The sequence below is a fragment of the Equus przewalskii genome, chromosome 3 (genome assembly GCF_037783145.1).
Source record: "Equus przewalskii isolate Varuska chromosome 3, EquPr2, whole genome shotgun sequence".
Taxonomy (NCBI): Eukaryota; Metazoa; Chordata; class Mammalia; order Perissodactyla; family Equidae; genus Equus; species Equus przewalskii.
This window is the reverse complement of record NC_091833.1, coordinates 61,600,200-61,618,356: the sequence shown is the minus strand read 5'-3', so window position 1 is coordinate 61,618,356 and position 18,157 is coordinate 61,600,200. Positions and strand designations below refer to the sequence as shown.

General features: G+C 37.0%; 1 long non-coding RNA gene across 2 annotated transcripts in view; it reads right to left on the bottom strand.

Moving 5' to 3' along the window:
* LOC103565790 (uncharacterized) overlaps positions 1–16,514 on the bottom strand; it is a 29,726-nt gene extending 13,212 nt beyond the window's left edge. The window contains exons 1-4 of one of the 2 annotated variants that reach the window (XR_548366.2): positions 16,262–16,514; positions 15,631–15,767; positions 7,177–7,242; positions 6,630–6,701 (exon numbers count right to left, since the gene is read on the bottom strand). This is a non-coding gene — a long non-coding RNA (uncharacterized lncRNA). The remainder of the gene's footprint in view (positions 1–6,629; positions 6,702–7,176; positions 7,243–15,630; positions 15,768–16,261) is intronic. The other variant, XR_548367.2, reaches the window with a different exon arrangement.
* Positions 16,515–18,157: the final 1,643 nt, after the last annotated feature.

The window sequence follows — 18,157 nt, the reverse complement described above, 5'->3', positions numbered from 1 at the left end:
TTTTTGCTATTGATGGAGTGGAAAGATTTGGGGGAATGAAGTAGTAGGAGAGTTTTACGGAGATAGCTGAATGGAGTAAATTTCTAGAAATTTTGCTCTAACTCAAACCATGTGATTCTCCATGACCTTGTAGACAGATTCTGGTAAGCTCTAACATTACTTTCTAACTGAAATGAACCAGCTCAGGGATGACACCCAAAGGTTGAGGCACTGTCCTCCAAGATGTGGTATATGTATTCAAACCATGGCCATTATATGGTGCTAGAATATATACGTGGATCTGGGAAATAAGAGGTAGAGGTAACACTGACCTCTCCAACCACCATGCCCTGCTACCCGCTTGCAGATTTTGTGCTTACAGAACTCATGATGCTAAGCTCTGACATCTCAAAGATTCTGGTTTGAAGGAGAAGAACATTGGTACCAGGGCACACAGAAAGTGTTCCACTGAACCTAAAAGTACAATTGCCCCCTGGTCACTTTATATGACTCATGCTCATGGATCAGTAGAGAAATAAAAGAGTTGCTATACTGGTTGATATAATCGACCCTGATTATGATGAGGCATTAAGATTGCTGATACTTATGGGGACTTGTGATGTTTCTATGCCAGGGGAAATGGTCAATTTCAAAAACTGTGGCTGGATAAGGGCAAGACAACCAAAAGCTCAAACCCTTCAGGGATGAAGGTCTAGGTTACCCTACCAGGCAAGCAAGTGAAAGAAGTTCAATTTCTAACCAAGCATAATGAAAATCTAGCATGGATGTGGAGGAGAGAGATGATGAATGTCAATGATGGCCGAGAACCAGTTGCTGTAGTGGGGAGTATAGTTTGTTCCTCTAAGACTCAGTGACTGATTGAACTCATGTGGAGTTCCAGTGAATCTAAGTAGTGCAAGAAGCAGCCTCTGACTTTAATTTATTGTACTCCATATCACATATCCCATCAAATACCTCTGATCTCAGTCACAACTATGGGAAAGTGTTCCATATAATTTCAGATTCACTTTGCACTGGTGGCTGCCCACCTCAAGGGCAGGCATATTTCTGCATCTGCTTTCTAAGCTTTCCCTGAGGTAGTGGGAGACTGCTTGACTAATGTGCAAGAAGAGCTACGAGGAGGGGGTGAGAGTTAATGCCCCTGCAGGTAGTCCTCAACCACTGGGTGAGGAGAAGTGATGGTTATATACTTCAGACTCTAGGTCTTTAAGGGAGACAATTATAGAAGGCATTCGTGTGCTTCCTAGAAGTTCCAGGGGAATAGAGACTCTGTTACCCATAGCAGAAACGCAATGAAGCATGCTTACTTATATTGGCTTTCCACCCTTCCCTATTTCATTTCTCTACTCCCTCACTCTCGTGTCCTGGATCCTTCCACATACAAACTACCAGCACCCAAGGCCTTGTCTCAAGTTCTGATTTTAGGAAATTGAAAATTATGGCAATTCTTTAAAAAAAAAAAAAAAAGATAAAAGAGCAAAAACATTATTTTGTCCACAGAAGTGCAATTCTTTCTGGGTGTTCTGTAGATTGCAACAGCATTTATCTTTCTATTATTCAGTTGCCCACTTTAAAGTTCTTTGGTTTGCTCCTATGTTCTCTTCTCTCTTTGTAAATAGCAAATTACCCCAAAATACTCAACTTAGTGAAGTCTAAGGGTGCTGATAGCACAGTCCCCAATGCTCTGCCCCTCACTATCCTTAGTTTTATGTTACGGTAAACAAAGTTAAGACACCACCATAATTCTGGGATATGTTTAACACTTGCTCAAGAGGTTCTTGTTCTTATATTTTTCTCCCAAGTGGTCTGATTACCTCACAGTCCCTGTGGTTAGTTGTGTTTGGAGATTATTTGGCTATGAATTTAAACGTCTGAGTGTGGTCTGCTTTAGAAAACACTGGACTGTGAGTCAGAGGCCCTCAATTCCTTTTTATGATTCTACCCATCTTAAAGTTGGGAAACCTTGTACCCTCTCTAGGCAGTTTCTCCATCTGTAATGGAGCCACCCAGCGCTTATCTGTGCCCTAGACTAAGAGAAACAGTTAATAGTACTAAAAGCCTCTTGGATACTTAAATCAGGAACAGACCTAATTCTACTGCACTTTCTTGTGCTTATAACCAAAAATATTTCTAATAGTTGTTTTATTTTGATGTGGTTGGAAATATGCTTTGACTACAAAAGAAGAAAGAATGATCTTTCGTACTTTTATTTAATAATTGAACTCTGATACAGGGAGATTAAATTATTTATAAGTGAGAGAAGCAAAATTATTAAAAATACTGAATGGCATGTTAGTTCTTTACATCTCTTTCTGAAGCTCATCCTGACCAAGTCAATACTATATTGCCTCCTAATAGCAAGGATGCATTCCTTTGGATAAAACAATGCATGAAACTGTAGGACTCTCCCAGAAAGCAAAGACTAGCATTTAGGAGTACACTATTAAAACATACACATAAACCTCTCCTGTACTAAAGCTCTGTGTATGAAAATATAGGTTGGGAGAGAGGAGGAGTATGGGAACAAAGGATTGCATGTGGCTGCAAAGCTCATTGCTTGCCATTTTAATTTTGCTGTAGGATAAGGGGGAGGGTTATGTTTATGCATTGTTAAGGTGTTGTTAAGAGGTAGTCTGTAATGAAATATAACCCTCATATATTTTCCTATTAGAGATGGCTTTTAGTTCTGCAAATTCTCTTTAGAGTTTGTCGATAAAAGTTTTGGCTCATTCGTTTATCTTAGAATTAAGCACTATAACCAGATCGGTGACTTATTTTATCTGTAGCTCTGAAGTGGGGATGGAGATGGGGCAAGGGGGTGCTGCTAACTTCTATTTGGAAGGAGAGGTGGAGGCTCTGGAGGGAAGGCTCTGATCTGCCAGAAAATGGCGACAAAGCTCTAGGTGCCAGAGACACAAGGACAAAGGGCAGGCAAAAAGGCTTGGTAATGAGGGTGGAAAGGTGACAAAAAAAAAACACTGTTTAACAATTGTGACTTTGCAGTTTTGCATAGTGAACTCGCAATAATATGTCCAGGTTAGTATGAAGATGAAAAATCTCCTCCTTATCAATTCATCCCAGTTTTCCCAGTCAATTCTGGTCCCCAACTAGAAAAGAGAGAAAGGGGTTAATTTAAAAGAGCTGTAAAAGAATGAGTAAACTCTGTATTTTACTGCATACACACACACACACACACACACACACACACACAGAGTGTTTGAGCTCGTTCCCCCCGTCTTAATTACTAGTATACTAAGAAACATTAGGATTTATATCCAGAAATATTTATCTTTTATAATTATCATGCAACACATCAAGACATGCACAGAAGAAATTGATGGTTCAAAACAAGAGAAATGAGACAGCTACTACAGAATTATCTGCAGGACGGGATTAATTATGAGGCGCCTTTTGAAATAAAGTTAGAAGCCTGTATAAAATATGCCCTAGGGCCAGCCTCAGTGGTCTAGTGGTTAAGTTCAGCATGCTCGGCTTCAGTGGCCCCGGGTTCGGTTCCTGGACGCACACCTACACCAGTTGTCTGTCAGTGACCATGCAGTGGTGGCTTTCTCATATACACAAAGAAGAAGATTAGCAACAGATGTTAGCTCAGGGCAAATCTTCCTTAGCAAAAAAGAGCCCCAAACTGATAAGTACCTGCATTTAAAGTTAAAATGATGATTTAATCACCAATTCTTATAACTTTTACCTGTCAATATCTTTTGAAGCAAAGCCAACCACTCCAACCCTGTTGTCTGTATCCATATATCTGTCACCTGGAATACTATTACAAGCCAACTTAAGTCATCTTCAGGCTGGCCTGGTGGTGCAGTGGTTAAGTTCACATGCTCTGCTTCAGTGGCCCGGGGTTCACAGCTTTAGATCCCGGGTGCGGACCTACACACTGCTCATCATGCCATGCTGTGGTGTCATCCCACATACAAAACAGAGGAAGATTGCCAAAGATGTTAGCTCAGGGATAATCTTCCTCACCAAAAAAAAAAAGTCATCTTCAGCTCTTCTCTCTACATCCAATACAGCAGGAAACCTTGTTGGCTCTACTTTCAAAGTTTAAGCTCTTGCACTGCCACCCTCCTGGTCTGGGCATCATCTTCAGCCGCCCAAATGACTACAATAGCCTCTTAACTGGTATTCTTAAGCTCGCACGTCTACTCTTGACACATTTTCCAATGAGATCCTTTCAAAATATGTCAGACCAGGACTCTCCTCTGTTTACATCCACCATTGGCTCCCCTCTCACTCAGAGTTAGTGTCTAAGTCCTTAGAAATGAGTCACAAGGTTTCACATGCTGTGGCTCCCTATTCCTTCTCTGACAGCATTTTTGACAGTGTTTTTGCCCTTGCTCACTCACTCCAGCCACACTGGGCTCCTTACTCTTCCTTAAACATACAGCAGCCAGGCTTCCACTTTAGGACTGTTTATTCTGCCTGGAATTCTCTTCCACCAGCTATCTTTTAAACTAAACCCCTCACTTCCTTGAGATCTTTGCTCACATCTCCTTTCTCCGTGAGGATTACTCCCTCAAGCTGAATCCTTTGTCCTCTGGACATATCCCTCTCAGTTTCTGAGCACATCCTTACTTTCTGGCATAAGAAGCCATTCAAGGCTCACCTCATACGTTCCCTTCAGTTGCTCCCAAGACTTCATTAAAATCTTGTGCTCCTGTATAATTCAGTTTGTGGATATTGCTGGCAAAAAGAGATGACATGGGAGAGAGGAAGTGTCCAGCATCATCCCTTCCATTGACATCTGCTCAAGGCAGTAGCTGCCTGTCACAAAGGGCCATAATTCAGATTTCTAGACACCCACAGCACCTACATAAACTCCTTTAGGACTCCCTTATATCCTGGATTCCATTTTTTTGGTAAATGTTTTATTAAATGAATTAAAAAATAAATACATGCATTTGTGTCCTTTTAATATGATGTGGTCTCCTAATATCTTGAATTATATCCTTTCATATTTGAAGCCCTAGATTTAACTATAGTTTCCAGAATTTAGTAAGTGCTTAGTAAATATCTGATCAGGGAAAGGAAGGGGAAGGACCATCTTATCACTTCTATCAACAGTTCATATAGAAAATATTGAATGATATAATATGCGTAAAGGCTGTAGCCAGTGCCTGGCAAATAGCTGGTATATTACAGGACTAACCAGAGTAAAAGCTGAAGAGATTTCTGAAATCTGCTGGTTCTGAGATACAAACAGCAGAAAAATATTTTTCGTTTACTACCTTTTCAACATTCCCATTGACAACATAGTAAACTGGTAAAAAATTATGAGAAAGTGTATTTGATGTTATTCCTATTCAATCTCAAATTTTGAACAGTTTTAAGAAAACTATTCGGAAGTAGAATGTTATATTGAGCTTTCTTGATTCAGTCAGCACAAAATAAGTGATTACCAAGAAATCACGTGTAAGTACTGAATTAAAACCACAAAACTGATGAATTCTGAGCAAAGACTATAAAATCCGAGAATTAGGCTTAACAGTGTTTACCTTAAATCTATGATTGTCAAAACATTGATGTAGTTTCACACAGACTAAAGGAATGTTATAAATAAATTAATATCTAGGCTAGTTTTGGAAAATAACTCCACTTAAAACTGTAAGAATGAATCAAAGTCTAGGACTGTAACTAACTCTGCCTGGACACAGAAGGACAGGCTAGTGGAAGAGCACATAGATGGAGTTGGTAATAATGATAAAGTTCTAGTTCTGATGCTCATGATGCTCACTCATGACTGTTCATTTTTACCATGCTTTTCATTATGCTTTATACTTTATATCTTTGGTAAATGTTTCTTTTGCATGAATCAATCACTGCACAATAAACTAGTACATAGTCAATATTTTGGAAACTACTGACCTAGTGTATCTAATTCCTGGTTGCAACATATGTTACTGTTAAATGGGGATAATAATACTTATAAAATTGTGGTTAAAATTAGATAAAATAATATATAAAAATATGCAACAGAGTGCCTGGTGTATATATATTTTAGTCTTCAAAAGTGCGATTTAGTTTTTGGTAAGTTTCAAAAGATCATGCATGAATATTGCATTTGATTGCATCTTGAAATGTTTTAGGCATACAACTGCATTCTTGATGAAAGTGGCTGTGTCTTAATAACACATTTACCTTGGAAGAGAAACACTGAACAACTTTCTCCAAAATGCAGGGAGAATATTAAACATGTGCCCGCCATCTAGCATTGCAATGTTACCTAAGGTCTTAATCTTGATGGCCTGCTGCAAAAGCCCTCACCACAAATCAACAGAATTTTAACAATTCATGTAATACGTAAAGCTGGAAATTCTAGGCATAAGGTGAGTCACATTTAATTAGGAATTGTGATATATCTACACTACAATTAGACTACCTAATTTTACTTTACTACTTATAAGACATGCAGGGAAAACTTCTGTAGATGACTAAGTTCCACAGTTTTGTCTTATTTCTGCCTCTTTTCTTGAGATAAAAAATCAAAGATGTAGCAGAGTGCACACAATCAAATCAAGTCTCTCTCATTTACTTTGAAAAATCTATGAACTCACTCAAAAAATACAATTTTCTATTTTTCTGGTTAAAATATATACTCAGACCATCTTACTAAACTCCAGGCTGCCCTCTTCCAAGCAATCTTGGGCTGTCCACACTTCTGACCACCTCTCCCTCTGCAAAAAGAAATGTGGAAGACATTGTGCCAATTAGAGCAGGGTTTTGAGGTTCAATTCAGAATCAGTTGAGAAATATCAGCAGTGATGTTTGGATCTTTCCACTGAAGATTAAATTAATTCTTTCCATTATCCCATGGTATTATGAGCGAAAGCAATGATTGTAATAAGAGGTACTGTTATGTCCTTACCACGTTCCAGGCAAAATGTTCACGCTTTACATGCATTCTCATTTAATTCTCACAAAAACCTACACAAAGTAAGTATAATTACCTTGAAGTGACTTATCTAAGCTACCCCACTATTAAATTAAACTGGAATACCAAACTTCTGACCCTAGAGCCTAAGACTTGTAACCACTTGGTAGTACTTACATGGTCAGTTCCACTGAATTAATTCTTTTACCATCTATTCAAATATTATCTATCAGTTGTCGTCAACTGCCAAGCATTTTCTCTAACACCACATTACTTACCCTGGAAAGAATTTTTCACTGACTGGAAGGAAATTTCTGAGGCTCCATCTTAAGACTTCAAGGATACTGAAGTAAGAAGAAGAAGTAATGAATTAGTCATGATCTTATAAAACTTTCGATCTGAGGCTTACTTGACAGAACCTTACAGGCTACATAGTCTGTAATTTTTCCCTGTGTTTCAAGTAGAAGACGATAAAGAGGAAAGGGTTCTGAAACTCTTTTACAAGTACTCAGGAAAAGCAAAAAAACAAATAATTGTTAACTAACCAATTTACAGAGGAGGGAAAAGGTAAAGATTAGAGATTTTTCTCAGCCAAGCATGCTAGGCCATGTACTACTTGAAGTGTTAACGTGAATAGGATGATTTATTTACTACTTTTATAGAGACTAGCCTTGAAGAAAAATGTCTAAACACATTTAACAGCCTTCTTGCCCATTTTAAACATACGAAGCTTGCTTTTCTCTCTTCTTCTAGCCAAATAGACAATGGATTGTTAAGTGAACCACCTACACTTTGGATTGTTATTACCATGGATTTTTCTGCAATATCTTCTTGCTCTTTGATTCATTTTCCGTGAACACAGAGCCAAGAAGGATATGGATTTGGGGCCACCTTGTGACGGCTTTGGAAAAGTCCTGGAGCCTGAATCCTGAGCTTAGAATTTAGGTTTCCTTTCCTTAATTGTTACTGTTCAACAAATACCTTTTGCAAAAGGGTATCATATAGCAATGACTGAGTTTTACCGATGAAAAGATGGTTACCAGTATCTCAGTAGAGTCAGTTACACATATTGACTGCCACCTCCATAAACCATCTAGACACATTATATCATTTAACACTCACAATGATCCTATGAAGTAAGTGCCATCATATCTCTATTTTATAGATGAAGCCACTGAGGTTTAGAGAGAATAAATAACTCATGCAGAGAGCAAGTGAGGTGTTAGGAAGCCTCAAAATATTCTGGTTGAAAACGTGAAAAAAAAGTTGTTCTACACGAAAGTACAAAATTACATGAAAATATTGAGACGTAAATCAACATACCATTTGTAACATTTTAAAGCTTCAAATTGCATCTTAATAGCATATTTTGTTTTAGAGACTCTGTTTTCATAAAAGCACAAAATAACAGAAAAGTACAAAAAACCTGGAAGAAAACCATAAGAACTGATAATATTATGAATAAACTCAAAAGTGTAGAAATTAAGAGGCATAAAAATATTCCATTTCCCATACTTGTCCCCTATGATCTTATTCTTGACCTTTCACTGATGTCATGTTAAAAGAGGATTTGTGTTTGCATGTGTGAAAACAAAGAAAATATTCTCTAGCTAAAATTAATACTAAATATCGCTGTATTCCATTTTCAGTGTACCGGAATTATCACTGAATCAGAAGTCCTATATTATTCCTTCAGGGATCTCAGACAACATCTTCAAAAGCAGAGTTGTTACTTTTCCCCTATTTTGTCGTCTATATTTCGTATCTCTAGTGATGGCTGTAGGCATGCAGTTCTGCTTGCCAGGTCCTCCTTCAAGGAGGAACTTGCTCTCCCAGCTGCAGAGAGCTGCCTCCACCAACATCACGCACTTCCTGGTGCAGCCTGCATCCAGTGACTCAGTGAGAGTATAAAGGGGGGTCATTTCAGCTCCAGGTGGGACAACAATTTTTGCTCTGGGACTTGCCATGCTGGGTTGTCTATGTAGGGCTTGAGTAGCAGTTTGACTGTTCTCTGCCCAATCCTGCTTCTTCCTCCTTTTTTCATAGGTTTTGATCCTTAATAAACGTCTTGAACTCTAAAATCATCTCAGAGTCTGCTTTCTATTATTTTATTGTGATAAAAAACACAAGACAAAAAACGGACCACCTTAACTTTGTTTAAGTGTACAGTACAGTAGTGTTAACTATATGCACATTGTGGTACAACAGATCTCGAGAACTTTTTCAGCAGAATCTGCTTCTTGAGAAGCCAACCTGTGACAACAATTTCTTTTGGGATCTAAACTCTTTCAGATGTTTTGAAGTGCTGCTCCCCTTTCTCAGTAATGCCTTAACCAGGCTTGCAATATAAAATTGTGATGAGAAAAGATGACAGACAACACATAAGGTAGAGTATTTGCAATGATCACACCCCTTTTTCATGGGATCTGTGAATATTTTCCATGCAACTTAAAGAGTTAGGTTTTTCTTTTTTCTAGCCCTCATGAGAAGCAGCTAGGAATAGGAAGTCTCTCTCTTGAGAAATTTTAAGCAAACAGCTAGAGGTATTTTTTATTAGAGAGATGCCAAAAGCAATGTGGCAGGTATCTAATAAAGTTGTTGACTTAAAGCTTTCCTGAAGTCCTGGACACTGTATTTGGAGTTTTAGAGTTAATTGCATTTACTCAAAATTGGCGTCACATCGAAACTCCAAGCTTTGGTATGTCTATCTATAAAATAGGGAGGTTAAGCTATGACAGTGGCTTTCAATCCAATTGTAATAATTTAAAGATGGCTGAGAATTTTTTGCTATTTCTTCCATTGAGAGGTGGAATCTAATTCCCCTCCTCTTGAATCTGAGTTGCTATTTGTGACTTGGTTAACAAATGGGACATGACATGAGTGATGTGACGTGACTTTCCAGCTAGAACAGATGAAGTCTTGCAGCTTCACCTTGGTCTCTAGGACCATTGTCCCTGAGAGCCTCTGAGCAGACAAGTGTTTTCCTAGGAACCTGAGGGGTGAGGTTGGAGGAAGGGATTACAAGGGACAGGAGGGAAATTTTGAGGTTGAAAGATATATTCATTTTCTTGACTCTGGTGATGGTTTCATAGACGTATACGTATATCAAAGCTCATAAAACTGTACATTTTAAATATGTGCAGTTGTTGTAGGAAAATGACACCTCAATAAAACTACAAAAAAAGAGAGGGAGAGAGAGAGACATTGGTTAGCTCAGAGAACTTCCCCAAGGGCCAGAAAGCCAGACCCAGAGGATCCATAGCTGAAAAAATAGTCATCTGAATTTCATAGTAGCATGAGGCTGACAAAGACAACACATCTGTCCTTCACTGGACAGGGACACCACACACTGCATCATGGATCCTTGGACTCCGGGCAAGTGATTGCTCTCAGGAGAGTGATCGCTTCTGGAGCTGCCTCTGAAAAGGGAAGCCTCTTCTGTCTCTGCCTCCACCCATTGCCGGAGTTAATCTAGCTCTTCCAGGTGACTTTTACCTTAGACCATCTTCTTTTTAGGTGCTGAATCATATTGGGACTTCTCAGGTAAGTCCAGAAGCATCTATTTAAATTCATGGAAATTTCATTGAGCAAGCAAAACTGGTTTTCTCCTTGTCTTCAATAGCTTTTGGTATCTGGTATTATCCTCTCAGAATCTCACTATGAAACCCTGGCTTCATAGCAAGCTGAACGGTTCATGACAGAGCATGGCAACTAAACATTTGTCAGCCTCAGTTGACCAATAGAAGTATGGAAACCTACAGTCAGCCACATTTTTCCCAGGATTCTTTTGCCCTATGACAATTTGAAATGCATTATGATAATAAGATTCCATAATAATTGTATTTTCCAACCGTTTTTTAATAGATATTCTTAGACCACTGGTCTCTAACAAAACAATTCTCCAAGGTTAATAGCCTTGAATTACTCGATGTTATGGTTTCTTGCTTCCCTTTTACATATCAAGTATCCTTTCCATCTAGAGACTATGCTTTAGCCCTAACAGAAAGCATCCCCTCCAATTTGTCCTTCTATTTAACTATTTATTTGTTCATTAATTTGATAAATAATTATGGAGCATTGACTATATTATGTACTGGGCACTAGGTGGTTCTCTCAGGACTTGAGGTGATAGAAAAGTCAGATATTTGATGTAAAATGACTTTACAACTACATTTATCTTTAATCCATGATCTAATATGGTAGAACATGACCTTCTTCCTAACCTGTCTTCTACATGTCAAAGAGTAAATTCAAGTAGACTTTTTTAAATTTAGTGAGCCTTGGAGGGCTTGCTAAAATACGGGTTGTTTGATCCTAGCCTCAGAGATTATGATTCAGTAGGTCTGGGTAGGGCCTTAAATTTGCATTTCTAACAAGCTCCCAGGTGATCCTGATATTGCTGATGCACTGACCACACTGAGTAGCATTGAACTAGAGAAACTCTCTTAGTCTAGTGTGTCATTGTGAAGTGCTTAGGTTCTTCACCATTTAGAACTCTATGGCCTTGTCTTGACTGGCACTGATTAATAGTTTTCTTTGTATCATAAGTGGTTTCTATGGTAGCCATGAAACTTGGCTTGTGGTGATAGCAATTGATATATTTATCATTGGGCTATTGGTCTTTGCATTAGTTGGGAGTAAGGATGGCTCAACTCATAGGAAGGAACCTGGCTATCCACAGTCCCCAGAGGCTTTAACTAGGTAGATATGACCTCAACCTGCTCTCCACGGCCATTTCAGTGCTTCCCGCCAAAGCCTGAGCCAGGACTTCAGTAATAACTTCCTAGTCTTGTTTCATTGGTTTGTTTAATATGCCTCTACTACTGCACCTTTCTCTTTCTTCTCCCAAATTTATACTGTTAATACAAACACTGGGTGTGAGGTGGTCACTCACTGTTCTCAGTCCAATTAAGTTTCTACAAAACATTTAACTGGAGCTTGAATCTTTTCCCACTTACTTTGACCAAATTTTCCTTTTTTTCTCTCTTTACTGCCTGCAACAAAACTTTTTCATCATCAACAAATAGAGTTATGTCTTTTGTTATTTGACAGACTTCACCATTAACATAAATATGTCTTTGATCTTCTCCATATTTCCAAAGATCTTTCAATTGGCCTTTAAAGGAAAACACCTAGTCATAGAGGCATTGAGAACTTCCAGCATTGGACTCTGCTTAAAGATTTTTCATAAATAATCTTCTCCTTTCAGCTTAGTAACTGTCAAATACTATTATATTTATGTGGGATGATTTAGTTATATTTCAAAATTCTCTTTCCTGGTTTTTGGAAAAACATCATAGTTTTGGGGACCTCAAAACTTCCATCATAGACATTATCAAACTCTTAATTGCAAGTTCTAGCTTCTAGTTTCAGAATAATACAATCTTTTAAAAAGTATTTTGAAAGTAGGCATTCACAGGTGCTGATTTATAGATTAGTTCCCAATGATCCTCCTTCTTACTACTTTGGACAGTTCCCATAAAACCCAGTAGACCTCACTCTCTATCAAATATATCCTGTGCGTATACCCAGATGCTCTGTTCCAGGTAGAAAGTAATTTAGAAAGCTGCTTCATCACGTCCAAAGCGGTTATACAAATTTACATTCCCCTTTGGGCAATGTATGAGTTCCCATTACCCTTAGAATAATGCTCAGTGTTATCTGATGTATTAATTCTTAGTACTTCATCATAGTTTACTATGCATTCCTCTGATGGCCAATGAGCATTAGCATCTCCTTATACGTAGATTGGCTTACATTAAGTTTCCCTTCCATGTGAATTTCCTATATTTGTTCTCCCACATTTTGTAATAAATTGTTTGTCTTTTTCTTATTGCTTTGTTATAAGTGATTAATTGAGTATGCTGAAAACTGTGGAAAAGTGAAATTTTCATCATGTTTAAAATTAATCTGTTGGAGACACATTTTAGATATATCCAAATTATCCTTGACTTTACTAAGTCTTAATAGGAATACTTCTCAATTTGCTTTACCTTTATTCAGAGCATCCAGTCTTTATTCTATTATACCAAAGTACTTTTATCAACTCTAATACATCTTGATCTATGTATATGTAGTTCTATGTATCTGTGTATCTATAGATATATAGGATTAGCCAAGTAATCACAAGCATATCACTTAACTTCTCTGTGCCTCAGTTTCATTATATGTTAAATTTAGAAATGATACTATCAACTTGGAGTTGTTGTGAGGATTACACGTATGCAGACAAGAAACAGAACACTGACAATTAGACAAAGGTATATAACACATAAAGAGAATTCCAACTCTACTCATTCCTTGGCTTAAATTTTCTTCTTGTTTTTAACAGTTTATTGATGGATTTAAAAATATTTTAAAATATTTAATATATTTTTGAAAGTTATTTTCAGAAGTCAATCTAGCCATCTGTTTCATTTGATGGAAACATAAGTTTGAAGATTTATGTTTCAAACCCATAATTGTGTGCCACATTTCCTTATAGTATGACTATATCCCTTCTTATAGTCCTCAAAAAAATTCATTTATTTTTAGAACATGAAAAACATTTATGAAGGAAACTATTATTTTAGTTATTGAAAATCGTTACTAATATAGATATTCCTCCTATTCTCTACCACTCAACTCACTTCTTAGGCCAGTATCTTATCTGGGAGAAAGTGGATGATAATCAGACCCTCTCCTGAAGCTAATAATCTGCTCCAAATAGACAGCATGGTTGGCTTTGGATAAAGTGAGAATCAAAATGAAGAGGAATCGGATCTAAGGAAGAAGTTAATTGTTTGAAGCCCAATTGTCAGTAGAAGTAACCATATGGTAATATTTTTAAATCTCAGTTAACTGCAGATGTAATCTCATGAAGCTGTCTTGAAATAAACAGCAGCAGGAAGCAACAAAGGGAAAAACAAATTCTTCAAGTTCTATGGAATCAAGATCATCAGGACTTCTAATGCAATCAATATCCTGGCTAGTCCAAACCTAATAATGTCTGCATTATATCTTATAATCTGTACAGCATAATTTGGTCCAGGTATCCTAAAAGAAGGGTGAAAACAGTATGGTAGCTGGAACTAAACATCCTGACTGGGTTCAATCAGATTATCTTTTATTTGAGCACCTGCATGGTTTTACTACCCTGTTACTATTCAGATAAACTTTAGCAAGTTATTAAACTTCTTTTATCCTCAATTTCCTCATTGATAAAATGGGAATGCCATCTACTTCATATGACATAATTAGATACATAAGAAAAGCTGGTAATTCCATGCTAAGGATCATATAGTCAGAAGATTTTCTTTGTTTCATATATGTAAATTTCATTTCCTTATCTGGCTGATAAGCTCATCATCAATTATATTTCCTCCTCCCTTTCGCTGAGAGCCGTGGAAGGCTAGCTGGCCTTGCTGAGCACAGCTATTGATTGATGGATAGTCTGAAGTCAGCCTTGGGGACAAATACCTAAACTATGAAGTACTTTTCCTAATGCTTCACGATGGGGACTTGAGAAAAATTCCCAAACTAAGAGACTCAAATATATAAATCCTCTCTGGAATTAGTTCTGTATTTTGAAAATAAAAGTATAACAGTTTCCATAGAAGATTTTAAATTTTCTAAGTCGAAATATGATTGATTTTTTTAAAAAAAGCTTTCCAGAAAAGTTTACATTTGTAAGGAAAGAAGATAGGAAAGAAGAAAAGAAAGAAGAAAGGAGAGAGGAAGAAAGGGAAAAAGGGAGAAAAAGAAGGAAAAAGGGAAAGAGGAAGAAAGGAGGGCAATAAGAAAGGAGAGATAATGGAACAAACATGTATGTTTCCGAACTATCAAAATGGTAGAAGAAAAAAAATTTGGTTTTGGGAGCTATGAATAAGTCTCTTTTAAAAATTTGAATAAATAAAACGATGTGGACAAAACACTTATTTAAATAAAATAATGACAACTTATGGTACATAATAAATAATTTTGACCAACAAACAATGACACCGAACACATTGTCAAGTGAATCCTTGCTATTTTGTTTTTCAAATATAATGAAACTATTACAGGGGTGCTGCTCTTGCCCAAGAGTCTCACTGTTCAAGGTATAACCGAGTAAAAATGAAGGCAGGATAAGAGAGTACCAGCTGAGAAGAGATGAAAGCAGTAGCATCAAAAGTTCTCTGATATAACATCATTAAGAGTCTAAAATAAACATAAATGGTCTACCAGGCCATTATATTATCCTCTTAATATTTTTTCTTTATAATTTACTTATATTAACATTTGGTCAATCTATCTATATATGCTTGTATATACACACATATGTATTACATAATATTTGAACTAAATTATATGTGAAAATACTATTTAACGTGACTATTTAAAAACTTAAAGCATTTTACATGTCTTCACAATTTTCCTAGGTAATATGAAGTGGTACATTTTTACCCCACTTTAGAAATTCGGGAGAAACTAAACATAATGTTGGTTTCTAGACCCACAGAGGACCCCAAGCTATTGTCTCAGTTCATTTCTCCCTAAAAGTGGTCACTCAGCTAGGGATTCAAGTGTAAGTAGTTTACTTACACTTACACTGGAAGTGATCGCAGCAAACATGAGGTGGAGAGGGGGATGTTGGTGAAAGAAAGAGAAGGCAATCAATAAAGTGTTGGTTCTCGAGCAAGTTATTGGTATGGGTTAAACGGAACTTCACTGGAAACGACGGAAATAAAACATGTGCTTCAGCGTGATCTCACCTGAGGGCCAGGGAGCTGGGATGTTTATACACTGCCCCAGTGAATCGTTAGTTAAAAGATGCTTCCAAGGGGGTTAATTTCCCAGTATTTCCAGCCAGTGGCTCTGCTGTTGTCGTGGACTCCGGTGGCCTGGAAGACTAAATACAGTGAGCGCGGAAGAAGTGAAGATAGAGCGATACGTGTGGGGATCCAACAGCATTGCCTAGAGCTCCCATTTTATTTCCTTAAAGTATCGTTAGCACATTCACTGAGAAATTTTTGGAAATTATGAAAGAATTATCCTTTAATTTTTTTACCATTTATTTTCCTCCTCCCGAAAAGCAATTAAAAACAATGCATTAAGAAAGAGTAAAGGAACTTTTATTGCTGTGCTTTTTTTTTTTGAGAAATTAATACTCTTTTAGGTTTATTGTTTTGCTCTACATTTTGAGCTGTTAAAAAAGCAAAATTGCTATTGCTGCTATTTTTTCCTATCATTGAAGAAGAAATGCATGAAAGAAACCTTTTAAGTAGCAGCAAAAAAAAAAAGAAAAAAGAGTGCGATTCCATCATGTAACTGAGCTGACTTTTCTGAACCTTCCTTATTAGTTCCACGAAAAATAAGAATTCTAATTGAGAACAATCAACTTACCTCCTCAAAACTATCTGTACAAGCTTCTGCACCCACTTTTGCTGCAGGTCCAAGCAAAGAGAGGTCTCTTCATGAATGAGCTTCACACTAAAAAAACAGAGATTTTTGAGATGAATTATTTATCTGGTTTGAGATATTCCTTGCCATTAAAATCATGGTCCTTTGGGTTCGGTGGTGAACTGATATGATCCCAACAGGATTTCTTCACAATTTTCTGGAACCCACGGGTACTTCGTGTATGCTGCCAAAGGCCTTTGGACCCAGTCGTGGCAGTAAAAGGAACTCCCTGGTTACCTGGTGTCAGATTGCTAGGGTTAGTCAACAGGCACCTGGAGTTCTCCAATTGCCCTAATTCCCAATCCAAACTTAATTGTTACTTCAGAAATTTTCTCCTGCTTCTCTAATTACTTTAGCTCTGCAGAATGGAGGTTAGCCACCTCCCCAGACTGTGTTTTAGAATTTGCTTATATCAAATAAATAAAACCATTGCTCTGGAAAGATTTAACTTCAGAAGTAAGGGGACATGGTAGCTAAAACTAAACAGACATCTGTACCATGTTAAGTTTCATAAAGACAGAGATTTTTCTTGCTGCTTTTTCACCACTGAAGACCCAGCACCTAGACATTCTATATTTGCAGAAGCAAAGTAACTAAGCACTTTTGACAGCATTTACATGATTTCTCAGTTTTTACAGTGTGATCTATTCTGAATCATTCTTAACTCTTTGATAAATTTGGGATGGAAAGGAATGGAATGCGTCCTCATGCCCCGGCATTGAAGGGCTGCACTAATGCTTGGCACAATGGGAGCTATGAAAACGCTAGGGGACTAGGGACTGATTTCATGCAAGGGCACCGCTCTGCTAGGTACTCTTGAAACTCTGATGTGATGATTTTGAAGACCATGGAAAATGTCTTAATTTTAAGAAACAAGTTGCTGCAAATAAAAGATCTAATTTTTTGGCTAGCCCTTGACATTAATTTCCTTTCTTTTAAAATGATTCACACTACTATTTTGAATAGCTTTCTATATAAAGACTAATATTTGGAGTTTTTAAAATTAATATTGAACCTCCATATGGCACTTTTTCTTCTATTTGATTTTGCAGAATCTTCTGTGACACCATAATGCTATTTATAGGAGGTAAGCTATGATCTTATCAACAAAGAACTCACCTTCAGAAAGAATTAATAGTAACATATGACTATTTCACAGAGATGTCTTATATTTAAAAAAATTTTAATACTAAGAAAAGAAAAGAGCAAGTATGGAAACCACATGATAAAAACACAATATTATTTGTTATAGAACAAGATCTTAGGAGGGTCTAGGATCCACCATGGGGTCTTCAAAACAGACAGGTAATGATAGCTGTCTAAGCCTTCATCAACAGAATGCTGAGTAAAAATACATGGATTACCTGGTTCAATGTTAATAGACGATATTTAAAATCAACTGTGACTCCCAATGGAATATAATATAAATTATAAATGGATATAGGTATATATTGTGATCCATAGGTCTATAAAATTCAATTAATATTCAGATATATAAATATATGTGTTATAGAACAAGATCTGATTTTTAGCACTGCAATGCCTACGTCAATTCAAATATTACACTTATCTTAGAGGTATGAAGATGGCCCCTAAGTAATTCAAAATCTAATTCAAATCTTATGAATTAGGCATAGTAGACACAATGCCTAGGGCCCATGATAACTTTAAGGGGCCGTGAAAATGTTTCAATTTCTTTTAAAATTAAAATATAAAAACGAAGCTTTAGAGTCAAAGAGAGTATTATTTTTTATCACAACAGAAAAAGATAAAATTTGGGGGGCCCACAAAAATCTGATAAATGTTGCCTAAAACAGAAAGAAAAGTTTGAAGTATTTA